Here is a 24,457-nt window from a genome sequence, read left to right on the forward strand (position 1 = left end):
TTGTTGGAAATGAAGAAAAAAGCCCGAAATCAAAGAGTTGGATGAGATGATGCTGGAGAGGACTGAGACTCACCTGCAACTTATGACTCTGTGAAACTCAGTAGCACCATTTTTCCCTTGGCATTCAGCCACCAGTCCTCAAGAATGGGTAAAAAAATCCCTAGGTTTTACTTGTTCATTTGAAAACTGTAATGCCAATACTCCACCTTCTCACCTACACTTTTGCTTGTGCTTAAGAAGATCAAGCAGGTGCTGAGCAGACAAAGCTGCATCATGTATGCTACTGGGGGTAGACAGCAGTGCCACTCCATGCAGTTCCTCATACATGCCTTTGGTATGTGTTTAAAAATGCATTCTTCCTACTGCTGAAAAGAGGGTGATCTTCTGTGGGGCGTTGAGCACTGAACCTGAGTTGTCTGTTGGCTGTGTGAACAGTGTGGGTAGCACCTGTAAACCAAATTCTCTGCAGGAGTTCTGTCCCTCCCTAATTATACACTTCCTGCAAACAGTCCCTAAAAAGGTCAAACAGGAATTAGCATTACAGGATGAAGAGTCGGCTTTCTCCAGTGAGGTAGTGCAAGGCTACCTAAAAACCTGTCTCAAACAACAGCCTTCAGCGCTCCTGGTAGCACGGCCTGAATTTCTTTGAAAATCAGGTACCCTTTAAGCACATTTCCATAATAATATATCCAATATAGCGTTTATTACATTTCTTATCCCTGTTCTACTTCTGGTTTAACCATGTGTGAACCAAGCTAACGTGATTAGACACCTTGTTTTTCAGCAGTCATTTCTGTTTGCAGTCTTCCATAAAGCGCTTCAAATGAATTTTAATATGTTGATGGTACTTACTGAAGAGATTAATATTCATAATAAATACCCCTTAGAAATAATCTTCAGCAAATCCCTTTGACAGAGGAGTCAGGGCTGCTAACGACAGTAACTACTACAAAATGCAATTTGGTCAATTACTTTAATTAAATTTCACTCTGTAATGTCTTCTCATTTATATAGTAAACTAATAGGGGAAGAGTACATCATCCCTATTTGCCTCTGCTTAAATGTCCAAAACTGTTTCCTTACATTTTGATTTAACATTTGTAGCTCTCCCAGCCTCACGGAACATTTGAGATAATTATGGGTTTTACAAATAAAGCTTATTCTTCACCAAGAAAGGTTGAGACTTTCTTTTGAATATGCCTTCATAGAATAAAAGCCTTCACTTCTCAGATCCTAATCTGGTATTTACAGACTGGCTGAGTTTGGATGGTGCCAGCATTCCGGCATAAATGGTAGAAGTGTCTACATTTCATCGAATGCTTTTTTAAATTGTATTGTTTGAAACTGGAGTAAAAAGGAACACAGCTGTCTAGAGACTTTGGTAGCATACAGGTTATAATGAACTCATGAGAAATAACAGCGGCAATCTTTTTAATGTGCTTTTTTTTTTTTGCACTGAACAAGGAATTTTACACTGTGGGCTACATTCTCAGCTGGAGTAAATTGCCGTGTCTCTGGTTTCCTCAGTGTACAACAGCCTGGTTCTGAGTTCCTCACTTAGAAAATGTGAACCCTTATTTTCAGCAGTTCATAGAACAGCAGAGGATCTGGCATGGGTTTACTGTGGTGCAATACTGTGTAAATATTAAGGTCATCTGTTATCTGGAAAAATGCATGAATTAAGTTAAAATCAGTAATTCTGATCCCACCCCGTATCAGTCAAATCAATAAAGCTGTTTTCATGAGCACTGTGAATATTCATGCAAGACATACGGGGCTGGGATGGGAGCATGTATGTCAATTTAGTGACAGTTTTAGGGACAGTGTTATGCTGGGGATCCCTGCATCTGTTGGTGCCGTAATTCTTCTGCCACAGCATTAGCTCATAAGCCAGGGAGAAATAGTTCATCACTGTTCTGTGGTAAAATGGGGAAGGATGGAAGGGAGCTGCTCCTTTTCCTAAGCAAACGTATTAGATACTAAAATAGAAACTTCAGCTTTTTTCCCCATGGTTTCACTGAACTTCTGCAAACTGCTGCAGTTTCTTTGGGGGGAGACTTCCAGTTTCTCTGAGGCTGCCATAAATTTTGTTGGGAAGATGAAACCCTACAGTGCAATTAACTCCAAAAGTGGTACAAAGCAACAGCACACAGATACTGGGCTGCAGTGCTTAGCACTTAACTCTGAAATTCTGATAAGCCCTATCAACTCTGGGTTGTGTTTAATGTTCACTCCTGCTTATATACTGGAGATACAACCTAGCGGTCACAGTGTTAACACTCCCCAATATCTATTACAATTAGTTTTTGATTAAGAGGCCTTGCATGGCTTTTGAAGCCTTTTATGTTGTGTCAAATGGCTAGTGATGGAGTGAGATGCACAGACACCTCCCAGTAACAAAGCATCTTGTAAAAGGTTTCAAGTGAACTATTTTATCATCCTAATGGAAACCAGATGACTCTAACTCCCCCTTTAATTTCAACTATTTACTGAAGAGTCCTTGTTTTGAATTACTTAAAGATTTATTCCAAACCACTATCTCATGCATTAAGAATCACTAATAACAAAGCCATTCTGAGCGGAGCAAAGCTTTTAAAGAATGTGACTATGCCATTGCATTTATTCTTAAGTTTAAACCATGTTTTTCTTTTAATGGCTTTCACATTTTTCTATCTCAGTTTATTTTCTTGGGGTTTTATTTCTTTTTTTATTTTGTTATTTTTCTCCCTTGAAATGCCAAACACATCTCGCTCCAGACATTTCTGTTCCATGCTGCAGTTCCCTGCCCTGCTGCCATGGTTGTTGTGCTGGGATTTGGGTGGTGGGACCAAACCCCTGCGCATGTTCCCAGCCCCATCTTTCTTTGTCCTCTGGAGAGCATCTATTTTGGATTTCTTTGGTGGAGGAAAGACTGAGAAATGAGGGAAAAAGGAGGAAATATTTTCTGCCAAGCTTGGTTATTTCTGCTGAGTGGTACAATTTCTGGAAGACAAAAGTTGTCTCCTCGTTGGCTGGTGGCTGTGATCACCATGCGTCTACAGCTCTCCCCAGGAACACAAGAGGACTGGGAGGGTGCACACTGCCCAGTTCCTCTGCCCTTGCCCACGGCCTGCTTCAGGTTTATCCCTTCCTCCCCACTGCAGCACTCTGCAGAGGAAACCCTGAGAGAAAAGAGATCAACAGGATTAGCAGTGCAGAGTGAGTCTCCTGGCCTGGGGTGTGGACCTCCCCATTCCTGTGGAGTCTTGCAGAGACACAGAAATTGCTCTTAATGAGCATGGCCACAAACTGCTTTTCATGGCCAAATGTGACACTGTTATTTACATCTGCCAGTATTGTACCGAGCACTCCTGCTCCCTGCAGACACTACCATCTATGATGTTTCAGGCAACACAGCTGTAATATTCTTTTGCCAAAGCGCCCTTTGACTCAGACTGTAAAGTGCTTCAGTATATATATTTAGTGGCATTAAAAGGATTAAAGAATAGTGTAGTTAATTAAATATAGATTTTTTTTAAGGTAAATTTATGAGAAAAGATGTATGTTAGGGAAAAAGAGGATGAAGAAATACAGCTGTCCAAGTGTAAGAATAGGTTATATATTAAAATGTAGACTTTAAATGTCTTCTGAAAACTACAGCTGTATTGAACAAGAAATTTGGACAAGTAAAATATACTTTATTTCTGAAAACATTAAGCAGGCTTTTGTTGCAATGGATATCAATAACTATTAACCTTTTGCGACCATGAATCTTTTGAATCCCAGAAACAAGCAGCTAACAAATCAAACACCCACTCCAACTGGAGAGCTCTTCATCCTTCACAGAGATTTCTACTGTGCGAATAAGTATTTTAAAAATCTAGATCAAACAGAGGCCTTCAGTACTAGCATTGCATGTGACAGAAGTAGAGTCCTGACCATGGGATGAAGGGGGGAGAGAGTGAAGTGTGTCAGTGGGATTGAGCCTCAGGTGATACCAAGCAGGATGCGAAAAGGTGGGGCAGAAACCACAAAATAAAACAATTAGCTGCTTATGAGATAGTAGAAATGGTGTTAAATCTCAGTTCTTCAGTTATGAGGCTGAATTATGGTTTAGGCCTAAACTGCCTATGAATATGAACACAGATATTTTTGGATTTGCAAAGTCCACTTGCTCTGCATGAAAATATGGTGACTCCTCCATGTCAATAAGAAAACTTTAAATCAGTTTTGGTAAAAAAAATATTAGGGAGAAAGGCTCTCCTTCCAGTGTAACGTGAGTTTTCCATTATTGTTCACATCTGTAGGCCCACAGACGACTCCAGGTTTACCAAATCTATCATCAGAAACCCCTTCTGTTATGTTACAAATACTCCTCCTACTACATTTTCTTAGGCTTCCCTAATATGTTCTCTCTCTTATTGCTCTGCTCTGATCTTCTAGATGATCTGAGATGTTATTATAGTTTTTACTCAGTGCCTGAATAGCACTGCTGTAGTTAATACTCAGAATCAACATGATTTTTGTGCACTAGAAAAGGCTAATACTTGTCTATATAGTGTGAGTACCATAATGATTATTGTTGCAGTGTTTGTAAATTCCACTCCCTTCTGACCTGCAGTTCTATGTGCTTTGTACCATATTTGGTTAAATAATAATTGAAACTAAGAAGCCAACTAATTGGTGTCCATTGAGTTTGGCACTAGGAATACATTTCAGGAGAAATACAACTGGTCTCAGATCTGACTGCCTTTATTTCCTAGCCTGTGTCACCAGGGATCCATTTACAGTCAACTCTGCTATGACTAACTATGGACATAGGGATGATACCTGACTGCTTGGATCTGTACCCATAGTAAAAGCCGCTACCCTCAGAACTTCAACACCTACCATCAATAATTCTGATCTTAATCAGGAAATAAAGGCAGAGCTGAAAAAGAAAGCTTCCTTGGAGCTGATCAGCCGAACAGAATTGAAGTTAAAAAACGCTGCTTTTTGGAAAGTGGGAGACAAATGCTGAGACTTTACTTCTTAGGAAAAAAGGTGTTGTTAAAGCTTCTACAACTGGCACTTTCAATATCTTTTGCTTAGAATCTTTAGGCGGCTCTCACATTTGTTGATGGAATGTTAAATCCAAATATCCATATATTTCAATATATTTCTAGTAATGAACAAAGAGAGCAGCTATCATTTTTCTTTCTTTTCTTTTAGCTATATTATATGAGGATAAAATCAGTCCTTTGAATATTTTATATTCTGTGGAGTTGTCAACAAGACAGCATCAGTCTGAGAATCAGTTGCAGCATGAACAGCTGTGCAATACTTTTTTTAGTGATTCAAATAAATTTACTCTCCATGAATTAAAAACTAATCTGTTTACAAGTAGAGGAAGGGAAAGAAGAATGGGAAATTAATGCCTTAAAATTAGGCTCCTCTAGGTTTAATTTCTAGATTCTTTTAAATATTGGTCCTTGCCCTTTCCAAAGTTATTTCTATTAGCTATTTTCCTAAGCCTGCTATAAACTGCCAGTTTTCCTCTGTGTTAATTATTAATATGACCTGTTTATGTACCAGTTATCCAGCTAACCATTAATGTCTGTTTACTCATTGATGACCTTTGCTACTACATGCCAGGCTCTTGGCCAGTAAATGTCAACATTTTTAATAACCTAAAAATACTCTTCATTGCTTAAGATTATCTACCTTTTGTTGTTGTTGTTTTGTTTTGTTGCTGTTTTGTGATGTGAGAAACAGAAATTAAATTCCAATCATAATTCACTTTCATAAAAGGCCATTTCAGCCAAAGTATAAGAAAAAAAAACAAGTATTCTTTGCTTCGGGTCTTATTTTGGAATAAATCACAACAGGGGAAAAAATATAGTTCTTTGATACTGGCATAATAAAATGTTTTTTTAAAAAATTACCCTAAATAAATCTTCAGGATTTTTTTCTTCAGTTTTTCAGTATTAACCTGAACACAAATAGATTCTCACTTCCAGGTATTCTTCTAATGGGTAAAGGCTACAATGGGGACACAACTGATTTAAAGCTGAATATGGTGACACTAATTTTTACCCATGATTACAAACTCTGTATTTTTAATTTTTACTCATGAGAAGTGCCTAATTTAAAAAGACAAGTGGTAGCCCATGGTGAAAAAGTATCTGAGGGCACTTCCCACTCAAATTGATGTGTGGGGTGGCCTCATCCAATCTGCCACTGAGATAAGTGGAGCAGGCATCTTTCTTCTTCCTTGGTCTACTGATATCCTTTTGTAAGAGGAGCCTTGAAATATTATCTTTCTGATTACAATTTGCAGGCCTGAAATTGGCTTCCTATTGAAATATTTTCAAATATTAACATCATCTCAGCTATAAGTAACGGTAATGGCATTTACAAGGATTGAAGCTTTGATATATATATAGATGTATATGTTCACATTTTCTTGTTCATTGGAGTTCTAACTTCAGTAAAAATTAGGGTTTTTTTTTTTTAGTTACAGCCCTGACTGCTTGCTGTGACTGTCACTTCATGTTGAATTTATCATACAGAATGTAAGTAGTGAGGCTGAGGAACAATCTGTCATAAACTATTGTATCAATAATCCCTGAAGCAGTTTGCTTTGGTCTTGGGTGGGAGGTAAGCTTTCTAGATCCCTCCTGTCGGCTGCATAGACCATTTGGGCTCAGTAGTATTGTTTCAAAGGGATTTTGCTGGGCTGTAGCATGTTTGCTTAAACACTGTGCTACTGTACGGAATGGTTACACAGTACTTCAAGCATATAAATGCCTTTCAGTTTTTCTGTACTGAATGATAACTCACCTTGTCTTTCTCGGTGAGGTAGGTAATAAATAGAAATCTGGACTGTAACTGAGACATTCTGACTTAGTTAGATCTTCTAGTGTCCTGAAAAAGACAAGTAGACTCAATTACTATACCAGCAACTACATAAAGATTGTCAAATTAAATCCAAAAACCCATGTTTAAATAACGGTATGACAAAACCTGAGAAAAGGCAAGAATATCAAGCTCCTCTGACATTTTGACCTGAAGTTACAGCACTGTGGAAAAAGAGAAAAATGCTCCTTAAAGCATGCATTATTATTTTGAAAGACTGAGGGGAAGGACTTGGTCAAATCCATCTTAGTTTAGAGATGTGGTCAAGCAGTGCTGCAGCCATGAAATCCATTCAGTAGTCCTGCTTTTTATTCAGGTACTCCCTGAGTTTATTTGATAAATATGTGAATGTACAACTAAAAGGAAAAAAAGAAAAGAATATATTATTATTATTTTTTTTTTCTAGAGTCTTTCTACCAGCACCTTAATTAATCTTATAATTTATATAAGCATATAAAATAATGCTGAAAGCCATGTGAGTTGGCTAAACGTTATACTGAATTAGCATCACCCACCACTGATGTGGAGCTATCCCTAGGTTCAAGCACGACAGCTGTCTAATGTTGTATGGTGGCACTACACAACAGGGTAGAAACTGAAGAAGTGTACCGCATCCGATTGAAACTGCAGGGAGACCTGAGAGAGAATGTAATTATTTCTCTTGGAACTTCTTCAGAACATTGGCTTGGCACTCCAGTCTTGCAAAGCCTGCCGTGGAAACTTTAATGAGCTGCAGTTGTGGAGGGTAGGCTTGCTTTTCAATATCATTGAAAGACAACTCAGCACACCTTAGCATGAAGCTAGGAAATGAATTCAGTGCTGACTCAGAGGATTGTGCATAAACCAGAGTCATCAGCACCCTTCCTAAGCAGTAAATGGGTCTTGGAGGTCTCTCATCTAAGAGTGACCTAGCTTTCCACATCTTAGCTTGTGAGAAAAGGGACAAGGCTCAAATGTGATATTCCTCTAGGAAGTGTTGTTCTGCATTTAGGTACAAAGCAATGATGTATTTAATCAGGGCTTTCCCCCTGCCCAAGATGCTTATTATTTACAGTGAGCTGTTAAAATTTCCTAGATAAATATGTATTCAGAGTCTTTCCAAGCTATATAATGCGCTCTGCAGATCAGAGCAAGTCTATTTAAAATTGTTTTTTAGAAACACAAATTATAATTTGATAGACTGGAACAGCTCTATTGGTTTCATAGATAGCTGGGCATTTATTTTCCACTATAAAGATCATAATATTTACCCAATGGACCAGAACAGCTCTTTCTTAGCCTTTACTCCCTCTATTATGCCACAATTATTTAAATACAGATTCTACATGCATTACTTATGTTCTACCTAGTGGATGGGGATCAATTGGGTGAGTGAGTAAAAGGGGCAGAGGTTGTTTTGCACATCCCATCATCTTCTTAAACACTGTTTAAAGATCTGGATATAATAGGAAGAGATTAAGAACTGATAGCTTCCATGACTATTTTTATTTATAATGTATTGTTCAGTTCTCTGTCTTGTTCAGTGGGAGAGTTGGTTATTCAGCCATGTGTTCTATGCATTGCAGGTGGGAGATATTTTAAATGCTTAAATGCTGACAAGGTGAGTGGTTAGGGCATGATTTCATTATATACACGTATAAATATATTCATATATGAAAGCACAAGAATGATTATTGCATTCTTGCTTTATATTTGTATATCTGCAGAAGGCAGGAGTATAAATCCTTGCCACGGGGGTGTGTGTTATCTTCCTATTTATTTGTGGAGAGCCAACAGATTGCTTGATGTCATAATGGACCGCAACAGAGGAGACGCTTCTTCAGAAGTGTGTACTTTGTCCAGCTCTATGATTCCTTTCTTTCACAGCCCCTTTCTTCAAAGAAGATGCCCTGTCAGCAAGTTCCCTGTCTTCTCTCATGTTCTGCTTGTGCCTCCCCTTGTTCAGCTGGTCCAGTTCCAGCTCCACTGCAGACCTCCAACAACACAAAGTATTTTCTTTCTTCCAGAAAGCTTGTTCTGATTTATATCCCAGATGAGCAACTTTAAACGCATATGAACAGTGAAATGCAGTTTGGATTTTGAAGTTATACAAAATTACAAGAACTGAAATTTCCTGAAGTTCAGGGACTGTCTAGTGTGGGGTCCAAGTCAAAGGAATTCTCTGAGCCGGAGTTCTTAAGCAAAGGGTTTTCCTCATTGAAAAAGCAATGGATGAATGTCAGATGTTTAATCTGAACTGTGAAGAGTCTTCTTTTCCTCTGGATAGGTATGGTACTGGTTACATGATAGGTGTATGAGCAACCTAACTGTAAGCTGCTGATAAAAGGCATTTCTGGCCTTAGCTACATATCCTTTCTATCTAACTTGCATTTTCCTTACTTACCTGGCCAGATTAACCTGACCAAGATCTTTTTTTCTATTTTTTTTTTTTTTTTTTTAATTCCCCGTAGTAGAAGTAGACAGTAGAAATGTGAAGTAGACAATACATCACAGTGAGGACAAAGTAGAGGGAAGGGAGAAAAAATGAATCCCAGCAGCCCCAGAACAATGACAGTTTTCATTTATTATCTAGAAGTCATGTGGGTTATAAAATCCCCAATCATCATCAAGAGAAGAATGGAGCTGGGTGCTTGATAAGGAAGCAGCTATCTGTGGTAGCATAACATTTAGTTTACCACCAAGGCTAACTGATTTCTGAAGCAACAGGAGAATAAATGAAGTCATTGATTTCTTGCCTCAAAGGCAATAAGGCATCAGAATTATTCTAGCTATGTTCAGTTGACTTCTTATTTCTTCTTATTTCTTCTTATTTTTAAACAAACAAAATTTTCCTGATTGTATTTTAGATCTTGAAAAACAAGAAGTTCTTAAATCTGTCTCAGGACTATATAATAAGAAAACAAGGCACATTTCTTAGTGTATGGAGGGTGCAAGGAAAATCCCAAAATACATACCTACCAAAAAGCACATTTTGTTGTCTGTCTGAGGTTGCAAACAACCTGCAGCAAAATTTAATCTTCTCTTCTGGCATTAATTTTATTCTGTCCTGAAAGCAGCATAATTTTCATGAACTTTTGTTGGGGTCCTTGCAGAATGAGCTGAGGGCATCAGGTTTCCTTAACATGACCCTGCCCCATTCCTATGCCTATATATTGTCTATTTAGGGAAACATTCCGCTGTCCTTGCTCATGCTGAGCACTCCTGTAGATATAAATCATTATGCTGTGGAAGCAGGCACAATTCAGCGTGACTAACAGACCCTTCTGTGCTGATGAACATTAATGGATGTGGCATGATACATGTTCATAGAGCTGAAACCAGTGGGACAGCTGGAGTAAAGTGCTACTCACTGTGAGTAAATGTAGCATCTCCTGAGCTATGGATAAGTAACCTCTTTGGGATGAGGATCTGCCAGATTATAGAAAAGCACTTTACTGAGCTTGTTAGCTTAAAAAAAAGTCTTATGCATTTATGCCAATAATCACACTTGAAAGGAACTGTAAGAATGTTAAGCCAACAAATACAGAGGTGCAGGAGCATAATCTACAGTGTGGTATTGTCTCTCTTGACGTAATTGTCAAATAAAGTGAATAAGGGGTTGTTTTGAATGCTCAGAAAGTGGTTAAGTTTGACAAACTGAAGTATTTTCCAAAACAATTTATTAATAGGTACTACAAACTCCATTTGTTCATGATCAAGTGAAACTTGAAGGTGCCAGCTTTCATAAATGCTGAGAGTCAACAATATGAAAGTAAATAGTGGAGGATATTCCAAGGTAGTATTAACACATTGATTTATTGATGATTGCACAATGGGAGGTTATCTTTTGTTAATTGACTCTGTAAATAAGCTCATAGGCATCTCAAGCAAAGAAAGAAATAAATCTGTTGCTACTAGAAAGTATGCATAGTGTGGTAGCTATGACACTCCATAAGGTATCTGCCACACTGTAAAACTCCCTGTGTCTGCATAATGGCTGAGGGGTATTTCTAGCAGCAGGTCTTAGCAGGTGCTCATGCCTATGTGGTATTGGCACTCAAAATGCTAGCAGGGTCTAATCTCTATGTGAAGCAGTTTACCTTGGATTTTGTAGAACAGGACAAATGTAGTACAAGGAGCCACTACCATTTGTGTTGTCTCACACTGAAGGCCAAATCATTGCTGGTTTATCAAAGCTAGGCTACTTTATACCTTCCTATGGAATATTTTATAGGTGCTTAGATTTTCTTTAGATTATCAGTTCCTCTGGAGCACTTTGCCTCCACCTCGTTCTTTATGGTTCGAGTTTACCATTGATCAAACTGGGTAGCACTTTTACCACATCCTTCTTTTGTTATTGTTTGCTTCAATACATTTTTGGCCATAGCAGGAATGCTGCTTACCCAGTGGTTAAGTGTTTGTTCACTACTTTCTAACCTTTTTGCTTGAAGGCAGTGGAGACAACTTCACAGCTTACTTTTTTCCCCACTTTGGTTTCCATTTTACTCTTAACAGAGTTTCTTTCTTCCTTCTTCCTCCCTCTCTGTTCTTGTTCCCTCTGGTAATGCCTTCTCACCCCACTCTGACCCAGTACTGACAGAGCCATAGTCAATCTGAATCCTACTGTGAGCAAACATAATTTCTACTTTTGCCTGACAAGAGCAGGTAGGCAGGTTGAACAGGAGCACTTTGGCCACAGAGCTACTGTGCAGGGACAACCCAGGAGTGCATTTTCAATCCTGATCAGTTGAAGTGCCATGAGCTTTCTTAGAGATTGGCTGCTTAGAGCCAGTGACCCTTATGAATCACCTGCACTGAGTCACGCTCCTTTCCCTGTCATATCAACAACCTCAATGTACAAAAACCAAACAATCTGTGCCACTTCTCTAGTAAAGCACCCAGGCTGTGAGAACAAAGGCTCTGCTGTTTCCTAATCTCAATAACAATTAAGGTATCAGATTAATAGGATCTTTAAATGCCTTGACGAATACTCGAGGAATGCTCTCTGTTTGCATTACTATAAAGCCTATCAGTACCTTTAGCATTAAATAGCACAAGAGAATATAAAGTTGCAAAAAAGACCAAACATGAAGTCTTGCTCTAAAAAAACAAAAGCACAAAATAAAAAGCAAAACAAACACTCCTCCCTCCCCCTGCCAGCAACCAAAAAAATGTGTTATTTTTTGCATGTCTACATTCTGAAACTTCTACTTGATGTCACCCAAGTCTGAAATTTACATCAGAGAGGACAGGAAATTCCCTTCCTTCATTAGAGGTAGTTTCTTTTTTGTACCTCTTTCCCCTTGTTCCTCAACACAGCACTACATTCAGCAGTTCACTTAGTGTCTGTAATCCCCTTGGTTAATAGGATTTTCCTGCAATTCCTATCCTTTAACTTGGCATTGGAAGCCGGTGTGCATTTTGTGTTAGCTAGGTAAAGTGCTGTCTGCCTGGGAACAGCATGACAACCCATCCTCCTAGTATTCCGAGTAGTAATCCTTGGAATTATCCTGGATCAAGCAGAAGTGAAGACCTCATGTAGAGGACTCAGATTTCTCTGCTGGGATCGCATCTCATGCAAAGATTAAAGGCCACATCCACAAAGCTATTTAGGCTCTGATAGAAGCGAGGTGCCTGAATATCTTTCATGGGACTGGCCCTGACTTTGTTTAGCACACCTGTCTGGCAGCCAGGTGTCAGAATGCTGACTCCAAAACCGATGGGCAAAGCCTGCTCATTCTCTTTCAAACAGCTGTTGATTTTTTTTTTTTTATTTTTTTTTTTTAAAAAAAATAAATAATATAATTATTCTGGAAAGAAGCTCTGTCTAAAGAGAACCCCTTTTGAATCCTTTTACAGGGAGAGAATAGTAAATTTCACAGTTTTTTATAGCTCAGGAGATGAAGTTCTTATTTTTCTTTTCAATCACCTGATCTGTTATGACTTATGTGTGCTTTGTGACACCAAAGTGCTTTTCCATTCTTCATTCCATCTCTTGGGATCTATAAAAAGAGTGGCTGTGTGAGGGATTTCTATGTAGACTGTTTTGTTCCTATCACAGCCCCAGGAGGATTAAAGTTGTGGAAGCATAGAGTTAGGCTCATACTTCCCTCTTTCCAAATGCCTAGCTCAGAGATAATGGCCTTTGTTTAGGAAACATTAGTATTTCCAAGGCAAGACTTGGGATGAGGTGTTTTCATATTGCCTCTTCCCCTAGTATTTGGTGTGCTCTCTCTCATATGAATTCAGTAACTTCCCCGTAATCCAAGCCATTCTCTGGAAGCATCAGTGACTCTCGTTTACGTCTTTGCCACCTTTTCTAGGAATGTGCTCATTTCATTGATCCCCTATTTCAGCGCAGCAGTTGTCCCTGCCATTATCCTTGACCTAATCATAGCATTTAGGGATCCACATGTCTCATGGTCACAGATGAGCACATGGATAGAAACTGCCTTGCAGACCTACCCATATAGCTTGCTTTAGATCCATGAGAACGGCGTGCGAAATTCCTATTAGGTCCAGTTTCTTCTGAGCTGCCAGGGCCAGGATAGTTGTACTTCATAATCTGCTGGAATGCTTCTTCACTTGCTTGCTATAGCCAGTCCTGTGGAGGAGTGAGGGGGGGAGAGGATGTGCTCCAGCCCTAAGATCAGATGTCGGGCACAGGTGCTGGCAGTGGAGCAGCCTGTGGTATGAAATCTCAGGCTGGACTTGTTCTGCAGACCTTCTGAAAACAGCCCGAGATTGTGTATCATGAGTTATGACTGTGATATAAAACTGAAAGCCTGAATGCATCTGTTAGTTAAAAATTGCTGTGAGAGCTTGGGAGGAGACAGCTAGCACAGTGTTTCACTTAAATCTCAAAACGGGTGGCTCTACGCTATCTTCCTAATTAAATGCTCTCTTAGTTTTTGTTGTGCAAGTTAATTTTCACTTCCCTTCTTGCTCAAAAGCTGACATAGATTAGAGCTATGGATAGAGACACCTATTCACCATATAAACTTTGGATTTGGATTCATATCTTGTTGTCTTTCACAAACATTGTAATGTTCTTCCACATGGAGCTGCCACTTTCTGTCCCAAGAGGCCACATGGCTGGGGGAGAAAAGAAATCTCCTTTCACAGAGGCCAAGTTTCAGTTGACCAGAGACATACGTTGAAGTAAAACCTGTATTATTTTTCTTAAGTGGGCCAAGACTGGCACTTTGCAAGTGAAGAAAGTACTTCATAGATAGATGCTGAGTATGCACAATCTTTTATGCCTTCATTTTGAAGTTAAGTAATGTGTTCTTTCCTCTTGGTCTGGCTGCTTGTAGATGTTCTGCTGAATGTTATTTTGTCATCTGGTATCACAAGTGAAGTATCTGTTCCTGTTCTCATGTGAATGAATGCTAGACATCTCCTTGGCTTCCATAGGGCAGTGTCAAACCTACATGAGGAAGAGGTATAACAGCATTGGGTTGAGACACTCTTAAAAGCCTCTTAAATGATCCAGGAAGGAGTATTCATAAGTGTTCCTCTTCCCTCAGAGACACTAATGAGTCACTCCTAAATCAAAACTGTCTATGCAGAGCAATGTCCCGCTGGCACAAGAGCAAGCTTCACTTCTGCAGACATTTAAAATAAGTTTTCTGAGCATTCTTTCATTTAGAGGACATGAGTGGCCACAGTGACGTCGCTCCTCTCCAGATTAGGTTGTGATCACAGATTCATCATAAAGATGCATGGGGATGTAATATTCCTTCCATCTCCCATCTTAGACTCTGTCTTGTAGTCTTAGCTCAGGCTGCTGAGGAGACTGCTGTATGTCCATCCCTCTTCCAGCACTGCCAAGGTTCCAGTAATGGGGTGAAATGATCTTTCTGCATAGTTTGAATATCTTTTTTATTTGCTTATGCAGCACTTTGAGTCATTCTACAATACAAGGTACTGTACAAATGGAAGTCGTTATTAAACCAATAAATATTAACAGTGCTAGCTCCTTTCTGCTAGATACAGCACCACAATAGGTTGCCACATGCACAACATGGCATTACTTTTCTATTTCTTTTATACTCTTGATGGCTGAGTGCATTTTCAAGAATGATTCTCATAGAAATGTTTATGTCGGCCCAGTGTTTCTGGCACAGGAGAGGCCTTGCCGAGTTTAGAAGGGAAACTGCCTTCCTAATAACTCATAGCTGTTGTGGCTACTATGTAAATCTCTTTATCCAATCAATCAGACATGAAATAAAATACACTGACCTGATGTTTGGCTAGCATGTAAATTCCAAGTCACATGAGGCCTGGGGAGTTATAGTGCAGAAGACGAAGTTTTCATTCCCCATTTGTAAGATGATATCTGCTGTGCTCATTAAGCGAAAATATTTTGGGGCCTGTGTCTTACAAGGTAAACTCACTCTATTGTGCAGAAGAACATTCACTGAAATAGCTAACATGGATCATCTGATGACATTAGCTTTGTAAGTAATTTCCATGATGTCAAGGGTACACTGGAGATTAAAGGAGGATTAAGACCTACTTGCACAGTCAAAGCATCACAGTAAATTGACTTGACTTGGCAGGCTGCACCTCAAGTTGGCAAGTTTTCACTAACTAATCATATAAAATCCAGGTTTGTGGTGTTAGTTAGACTACACTTTCACAGAGGCCAGGAAACATTAAGCTTTCAAGGTGGGAGGTTTTAGGAGCTAAAGGAGGAAAAGGGAGGGGAGACTGTCAAGGAGAGTTTTGCAATGTCAAGGTGCCAAGAGGTGCTAAGTAAAATAACGACCTGGTTTTACTAGAGAAGACTTTGTGTTTTAGGAGCAGCCTGGTTGGATTCCTACCCAAAGGGCTTTTCCTGCAGCAAAGTTTATTTTTTCCCCTCCCTCTCACTGTCACAGAATGCAATCTCCTCTTAAACGATCAGACCCTGCACAGGAACTTCACTGAATAAAGATGAGTTTATATTTTAAAAAGGAAACAGCTGGATTGCAAAAGCAAGGGAGGTAGGCAGCTCTTGTTTCATTAGCTAAGGGAAACTCAGGGCCCCAGAGGAGAACAACTGGGAGAGCAGCCATGACAGAGAGAAAAAAAAAAAAGAAAAAGGAAGCAGAAGATCATAAAGAACTAATAATGAAAAATTGAAAGTGAGAATAAGCCAAGAAAAACAGGCAGAAATAGATTTTTATTTTTTATTTTTTTAATTTTATAAAGTTGGGGGGAGGGAGGGAAACAGAAATGTAAAGTGAGAAGGCAAGAGGGGAACAGGGCAGAGTGTGTGGATTTTCTGGAAATTGACTAATTCTGAAATTTCTCAAGAACTTGATGAAAAACGTGAAGTGTCTCTTTGCTGATCTCTCAGACTTGAGCCTACTTCAAAACAAAAACAGAGGAGGAGCACTGTAATTACCCAGCCATTTGTTTGCTGCTTCCTCTAGAAGAACAGAGTGAGTTTGGACAGCAGAATCTCGGCTCCATCCTTGCTGATGAATTGGAGTCCTCTAAGAGCAGCTTATAAAAAATGTATCTGATGATTGTTTAGAAGGGTCCAATCAACTGTTTATCCATACAGTAATCACTGGATGATGAGTTGGAGGTAACCCGGGTGTGGGACTGTGCCTAGCGGGAGTCTCTGAACAGTTTCAGATGAAGAAAGAGTAGAGATTGAAGGAAGAAGGGGCTAGGAAGAAAAGCAGATACTAGTCTGTCCTTCGTCTTGAAATCTGTTCGTTGTGATAAAATATATAAACATGGCTAAGACTTCATAGTCCAAGAGAGAACAGATTTTTTTCCTTTTTTCTTTTTTTTTTTTTTTTTTTTTTCAGCTGCCCTTCAATTACATCCATAATAATCCTGCAGCTTTATATGGTTTACAGACGACACTTCGCCCAGCAGAAATGGTGCTATTCTTTAAATTGTGCTGTGCTCATTAGGTTTTAATAGGAGCAGTTGTTTAAAGGGTGGGTGGGGGCGAGAGGGGAATGCACTTGGTGATGCATAGTGGAATGTACATTAATCTTGTTAATGACAACACAGTTAATGGCTGGCAAAACATTACTTTTGAATTAACCTTTCTCTTGTGCAGACTACACTTGAGAAATAGAGCCAGGACACGGAAGATACAAGGAAAGTGCATGAAGACAGGGATACAGGATTTCCTATGATTTTATGTTGTTCTTAATTAGGAAGCATATTGGCAGCAAATGCTAACATGTGTTGGGATGTTTAGCTGTAGCCAAATAAATGTTTTCTATTACAACTCTGAATTCTTTGCCTAGCCAGAGCCCATGCTGTTCTGTTCATGTCTTACAAAATCCCTTTATAAGTCATTTTGGGGGCCAATTTTCTGTTGGCTTGTACTGCAGAGTTACTTTGAACATATGCACTCAGACTCCAGAAGGGTCGTTGTCCTCACATTATTATTATTTTTTTTTTAATTCAGAGAATTTTTTTGAGTGATAAATGGGGAAGCCCTTCTTAGAAATGCTTCTGTTACCCAGCTAAGCAATAGCTTACAGTGAGCATGCTCTTTTAACAAATAAAAAAGTGGAGACTTGAAAGAACTAGTTCTCTACAGTCACATGTTCACACATAGGCTGAATGAATAATCTATAATGAATCACTTACCTGACATTTAATCTCTTTCTTCTGTTTATGAATGATCTGCAAATGTACTGCTTGATTTTAGTTTGTTTATTTGTTTGTTTCCCAATTGTTTGTCATTCTAAATTATTGGTAGGTTACTTGAGAGCAGTTTGGTGTGTGTGTGTTTGGTATGTGTAATTTTTAAGTCACTTTCATTTCAGTGATGTGAAGCCACATCTGGAGTTTAACTTGAGTAGTGAAAGTTTTTTTCTGGTGCAAAAGGAAATGTAGCATTTTGCTTTTGCAGGCTCTCTGTTACCTTTAATTGTTATCTGGATTTTTTCTTGATTTGGCCACCTCTAGGTAGGAAATCAGATTATTCTAGCAGGTTTGAAGCTTGCCTAAACTGACTATCAGCAATATGATGAAATATAATTGTAAGGTATAGCTGCTCCGTGCACAAACTGGATAGACAAACCAAAAAGGCGTATTTGTAAGAGAATTTAAGGCAATCTTTCCTCAGATCATTGTATGAATAATTCAAGCTAACTAATCTCAGATCAAGTACATCATAGTTAGTATGAACGTATGTTTCCTCCATCATGCTTTGATTCTAATGCTTCATTGTTTTTTTCTGATTAGAAAATCCATTGCTTACCTTAGTTAAATGTTCATAAAGAAAAAACAACACATGAGATTATCTGCCAAGACTGTTCTGCATGGATTCACTTCTTTGCTGCTAGAAGGGTAGAGAAGGTGCTCAGGGACTGCCCATTAACTAGCGTGTAAGAAAGACAATGAACAATGGAGCTAAAAATAATCATATAAATATACTAGTTGTTCCATGTTGCTGCAAATAACAGTTTAAGGTGAAAAGAAAGAAGATGCCACAGTATTTAATTACTTGTGAATGTGATTAGTTACTTAAAAACTTAAGGACTATAAAAAAACCCCATACTGCAAAAAGAAACTTGCTCTTAATTTTCCTTTTGAATCAGACCCTATTAATCATTGAGAAAGTTTCAAAATAGTTTGACTGAAGAACTCAGATAACATGAGGCTCTTGGGAGGTCATGCTCTCTGATTGGCATTCTTGACCCTCTTTTGTCTCAGTTTCCCATCTTCTGGCTTTACTCTGGCTGTAGTGACCTGACTGCATCTGGGCTAGGTTGCTCTGTTACCGGTGTGACATCCTGCATGGGCTCACATTGCATTGGACTGGACTCATTAACAAAGCACGAGGGAAAGAGAAGTGGCACCAACAGTTCTCCTGTGCTGATGGGGTCCAGTTTCAAAGAAAGGCAGAAGTTGCAGTAGAGTGGTTGTGAAGCCTTGCAGAGTTTATAATTAGATCTTTGGAGTCTAGTCTGTCATTTAGGGCTTGAGGCCTGATGCAGAACAAAGAAATTTGAATCTTTACTAGAGTAGATTGGGCTGGTTAATAGGAAGGAATATCAAAAGAGAGTTTATAGGGATCATTTTGGTCCTTTTCAACCCAAGCCATTCTATGGTTAGGTTGTGGTTGGACTCAATGATCTTTAAGGCCTTTTCCAACCTGAGTGATTCTGTGATTCTACATATTTCATTCCTTTAATATGAATGCATTTCTTCTTGATTTACCTGTGATTGAATGTCACCAGAGCTAGATGTGCTTAGCAGGTGCTTATGATGACCTGGAGGACTCACAGAGACTGGGAGACTGGTTAACATTTGACTGAGGCCACACAGCTCACAAGTCTGCCTTATATTGAAGTTATATGATCCCATCTGATATGCTGGGAGCTGGATCTCTATACTTCTTCCTGTGGCTCAAAGAAATATTTGAACCATTGAGTGGTTATTCACACCTAACCCTTTTTAGGATCTCCCATTATTGTTATTAACAACAGTGAGCATTACCAAGGAGGAAAAAATAATATCGTTCTTTCCACAAAAATGTAAAAAACATAATAGTGAATTAAAGTTCTAAATGATAGGACTGTTAACATAATGCCTTTTGTCTAGAATGAACTATAAAACACATATATATACAATGGAGAAAACCCTGTAAATGTGTAATGGACAAAAAAAAATATATATAATAAAACTGTTGAAAGAATGCATTTTCTCAGCACCAAGGCTATCCATAAAAATTTTACAGTTTTCCACTATATAACATTATCCTTCATAAAAAATGATATTTTAAAGCAAAAAGGTTGGCAAAAGAAACAATTGGTAGTTAACGGAAGGACGGGATTACAGCAGTGTGCCTTTACTGTGAATGGTGGGATAGAAAATGAAAAACATTTGGGGCATTATATGAAGCCCAGCAGTCATGCTCCATATGGTTTGAAGAGTTGAGCAATGCTTGACATAGATTTTACGACTTCATTTTCCTAACATCGAATATTATCCCTTCAATCTAGGCCTCCCACCCCATTCCTTGTCTTAAATTTCTTCTGTTTTTCAGACAAAGAGAAATGTGTTTTATTACTATGTATCATTTATATTGTATTTAATCACATTTGATTTAATATGCTGTTTTGTTACCAGCGTGGCCTTTCTGAGGAATGCTCTGTAATCAAGGTATTGAGGCAGCATTGAGATAGTCTGGTCTCCAGATCCTCTAACAATTTCCTATTTGGACGAATGCAAGTTATTTCATCTCTTTCTATTTCAGTTCCCCATTTGTAGAATGGAGAGAATAATACTCCTGTACATCAAACGTTATTGTGATAAGTTTTAGGATAGATAACTAAAGTCATCTGTATGACAGGACAGGTCAATATTTCTGGGTAATTGGATTTGGAGCACAGAACTTACTGACTCCCAAACCTGTGCTCAACCAGATCAGGAGATTAAAATTTATCTCTTGGTTCACATCATGACTTTCAAAAACAAATATTGCTCCCCTCTGTCATAAAATAGAGATTGATTAGTTACTCATCTCCAGTCTGCAAGCTACTGCCACGTGTGATGCTGTCAGTAGAAGGAAGCTTGTAACCTTCCCCAGAAATTCACATGAATTATTCTAATATTTATTTGACATTTAAATCATTGGGTACAGCTGGGAACTGGGGCAAGCTGAACATTTGTAGTGATATGCATGCTCATCATGGAAAGAGAATCCCTTCTGCAAAGCAGGCATCGTAGTAAAAAGGGTATTTGTGGCTCATCTTAAAAAAAAAAGTAATAAAAAAAATCAGAAGGTTCACAGGGATCTCAACATCAGTAGACAGTGCTCTGTGTAAGAGACACACAGTTCAGTGTTATTACAGATGACTTAAACTGAAAAATTCAGATGTAGATCTAAACTTTTTGTAAGTCTGAGTGTTTGGGCCTGCAGTCTTAGCTTGGACAAATCCCTAGAAATAAATTATTGTTGCGATTTGTTACAACAATTCCCATATTATCCGATAACAACCGGATCTTTCCTGAAACATCACTTCTCATTTCATTTATTTTTCTTCATTATGAAAGGCAGAAGTCCTTTAACCCTTCTCCTGCTGTATCTGAGTGCACGCCTTTGCATGTGGCTCTCATGGTGCAGTGGTATTTTAGATGGCATGTTTGGTAATAGGTGGATAGAGAATCACTGGTGGTTATGTTTTACTCCATAGACTCAGTTCACTGGAGAGCACTCAGCTGGTTAATATTTCATTTCTATTTTTTTTCTTTTTTCTTTCCAACCATCTATGTAAACTTTTAGACAGGAGGTCTGGTTTTAGGAGGTGATTTCCTTGCTGTGGATTAAGGATCCATTTGTGAGTCACTCTTGGGGCACTTCAGAAAAGTAGATTTCAGACCTGAAAGAATGTATTGTAAACAGAATAATGTGCTTTCAAAATTAGCTCACGTACCGAATTATGTATTTACTTAATACACCTTAATGGCTTCTGAAGAAGCCATTAGGCTCTATTGCGTAAATACTATGTATACCAAAATATGTATTTAACCTAGATAGGGCATTTCCCCATTGTTGATTTTCCCTCCTTCTTTACAAAGTTTTATCTTCATGGCCTTTTAAAAGTCTATTATTCTTGAAGAATTTATCTTCCAGGAGATTGTTTTGGACAGTGGTAGCTGAGAGGGAGGGTAAGAGTTGTTGGGTTTTAGTGTTTGGAAAGGAGGAATAGTCAGAGTGCCTTAAAGGACTTTCCCTCAAATATTCTTCAGCAAAGCAAATCTCTTAAAGGGAAGAGGCCTTGTGCCTCATACTCCTTAGGGTCTGACACTGCCACTGGTTCAAAGTGACCTAAACTTGTGCTGAGATTTCAAGTAAAGAACCCAAGGTTTTATTTCTTTACTTATTTATTTTCCTCTGTTTATACATCTGGAAAACTGGGCTAATAATCCTTGAGGGTGGTTTTGCAAGGATCACTTGGTAAATGCTCAGGATTTGCTTTGGAAATGGAATAGTAAAAGAATTACATGTGAGAGGACTACTAAACCAGTTAGGACTGGCAGGGAAATAAGTACAAACAAGCTAAAACTGCTGTGTTTCACTGTTTAATTGCTACTTCCTGTAACTGGCACAGCAAGCAAACCATATATCTGCTAATGTCACAGGTGCATGCACAGCTAGCTCATAATGGAAAAATATATCTGTAAATAACTGCTCAGTTACAGCAAATGCCTAAAATTACAGTCTATGTTATTCACAGGTGATGCCACCAATGCTAGTCGTGTTTGTCAATTTGCAAATAGTAAAAATCCATATCAAAACTCTAGGAAAAGATGTTATCTTGCCCAGAAAATGCAATGAGAAATAGCAACTAAAAATAGAAGTGTTGTATGAAGCCCTGTAACTTTGGCATTTAATCATGAAGTGCAGAGTGAGGGAGAGAGTGGAAGTTCCATTGAGTGAGAGAGAAACAAATGATGGGCACATGGAGATGAGAACGGTAAGGGGGAAGAAAAATAGTTTCCTCCTGCCTATGTGACTTCAGGACAGTGTCTGTAGTTAAGGTAGGTTCTGATATACTTGATACTGCCCTGAATGATTTCTTTTAATTAAAACAAGAAGGATGATAATAATAAAAATCATGGGAAAACTGGTAGGCCTGATAATGATGCAGTTTTTTATCACTGACTCAGATGCACGTATGAACAAAGAAGTATACCAGAAATGATTCTGTGCAAATGTATTCAAGCAATGTTATCAACTGCAGACCAAAAATGCAATTGGAGATGCATTGTTCTTTTTCACTGACTTTTTGTTGACCACAGGAAAAACTGGTTTTAAAGATCAGTACAGTAACACAGTCCAAAGGAATGAAAAACTTGTAGAGCCAGTTTGAGTTGTAAGGGTGTGCTAACTAGCGACACAGACTTGATGAGGGTTCTAAAATCAAATTAAAAGAGTGAACTTTTGTTGTGCTTTTCCCATATTCTCTTTTGGAAATCATACCCAATTTCCTCTTATTTTCATCTCCTAGATATCCCTCCAATCTCTCTTACCCACTGCCCCTTTTCTTCTCCCCTTGCACTCACTGTCCTTCATCGCTTCTCTCGGCAGTGACATCTCATCCCTTCCAAGATACCTCAGGCTGTGCATTTCTGTAAATTTTCCCATTTCATTTATTCTTACACAGTTTTTATAAACTTTTTTTTTTACTTTTTTGTGATTAATAGTTGACTAAACAAGTAACTTTTTTTGGGTGTCGAATGACTGCTTTAATGAAAGGGTGAAAAAACTTTCTCAACAGTATTCTGTCTTATTTAACCTCTTGGCTATCATCCTGAGGAGTTGTAGATGTATTTCCAGGTGACATAGGGTTTACAAGTAGCAAATTGAAAGGCTGTCTTTGAATATCAAACTTAAAGAAAATACTTGAATTTATTTACTTATGATTCCTGAAGCTTGGCCAAAAAATATGACTATACCCTTTTTGTGGATGGAGGATGGAGAAGAGAAACGGAACGATTCCACTATTTAGATTAGACGCTGTTTAGAGAATAGCTTTGAAACTTTACAAAGTCTCTATCACAATGACACACATCACTCTATTAACCTGTAACTGCTCCCTTAAAGCCACACAGTTTCAACCTTTTCTTTTTTTTCCCAGGTACTTAGAAATTATTCATTCCTGGTGTTCCATCAGGCATGTCAAAGACAAACACTTCTGTGTGCATCTGTGATTGGGCCACCCATTCTGAAAGTAGCTGAGCTTTTCATGCTGAATTCTCCTCAGTTGAATATCATACTGTACTTTCTCTGGGTTACCCACAGGTGCTATTTTTCTTGTTTTTATTAGAAAAAAAAGCACAAAAAACAGAACTGAGTTGTACTTCTAATCAAAGAGTGTTTTAGGACCAATAGGCCTCTGTGAGATAAACTCATCACATCAGAGGGGAAATGCAGCTTTGTCTTTACTGCAGGGCTGTGGCTTCTATTGTAAGGAATTTGTCTATGGATCTATTATCAGAATATTCCCTGATAAGCTTTGTGCATATCCAAATTTATGCATTTACTTCATCTCACTGTAAGATTTAGAGACTTTATCAATAAGCCGTTTGTGGGAACATGCTAAAAAATTAGATGGCTTCAGATTTTATAATATAGACCTACATGGTTTAAGAGAAAACTTGGCACTGTTTGGAATTTGTACCTCAAAAATTCATAAAGATGTGATGAAATGCTTAGACTTTATGACTTTATTCAGGTACTTATTCAGCTCTAATTTCAACAGATGTCTGAACAATGGGGGGGAAAAATATACCACATAACAGAATACCAATCTGCTTCCGACCTTCCCATGCTAAAGTTTTCATGGTGGTCAGTGGCAAATGCCACTGTTTTCTCTTGTGGTTTTGTAATAACTACTTATACTCCTTTAAGAACTTTTTCCCCTTATGTTATTTGCTTCTGTCCTCTCTGTGTTGTCTAATTTTTGACTTTAGATTTAATATAGTTACTTTTTCACACTGAATACTCTTGTTTTTTTATCCCACGTATTGGTTTAAGAAAAGTGCAATAAGTACAGCAGAACATCTGGAGCCATCTGTTCAGATGAGGGAATGTTTTGATTATCTGGACATCTGGACAAGGTGG

This window comes from Coturnix japonica, chromosome 14 (assembly GCF_054131305.1).
Source record: "Coturnix japonica strain WE chromosome 14, WE-NBRP24, whole genome shotgun sequence".
Classification (NCBI taxonomy): domain Eukaryota; kingdom Metazoa; phylum Chordata; class Aves; order Galliformes; family Phasianidae; genus Coturnix; species Coturnix japonica.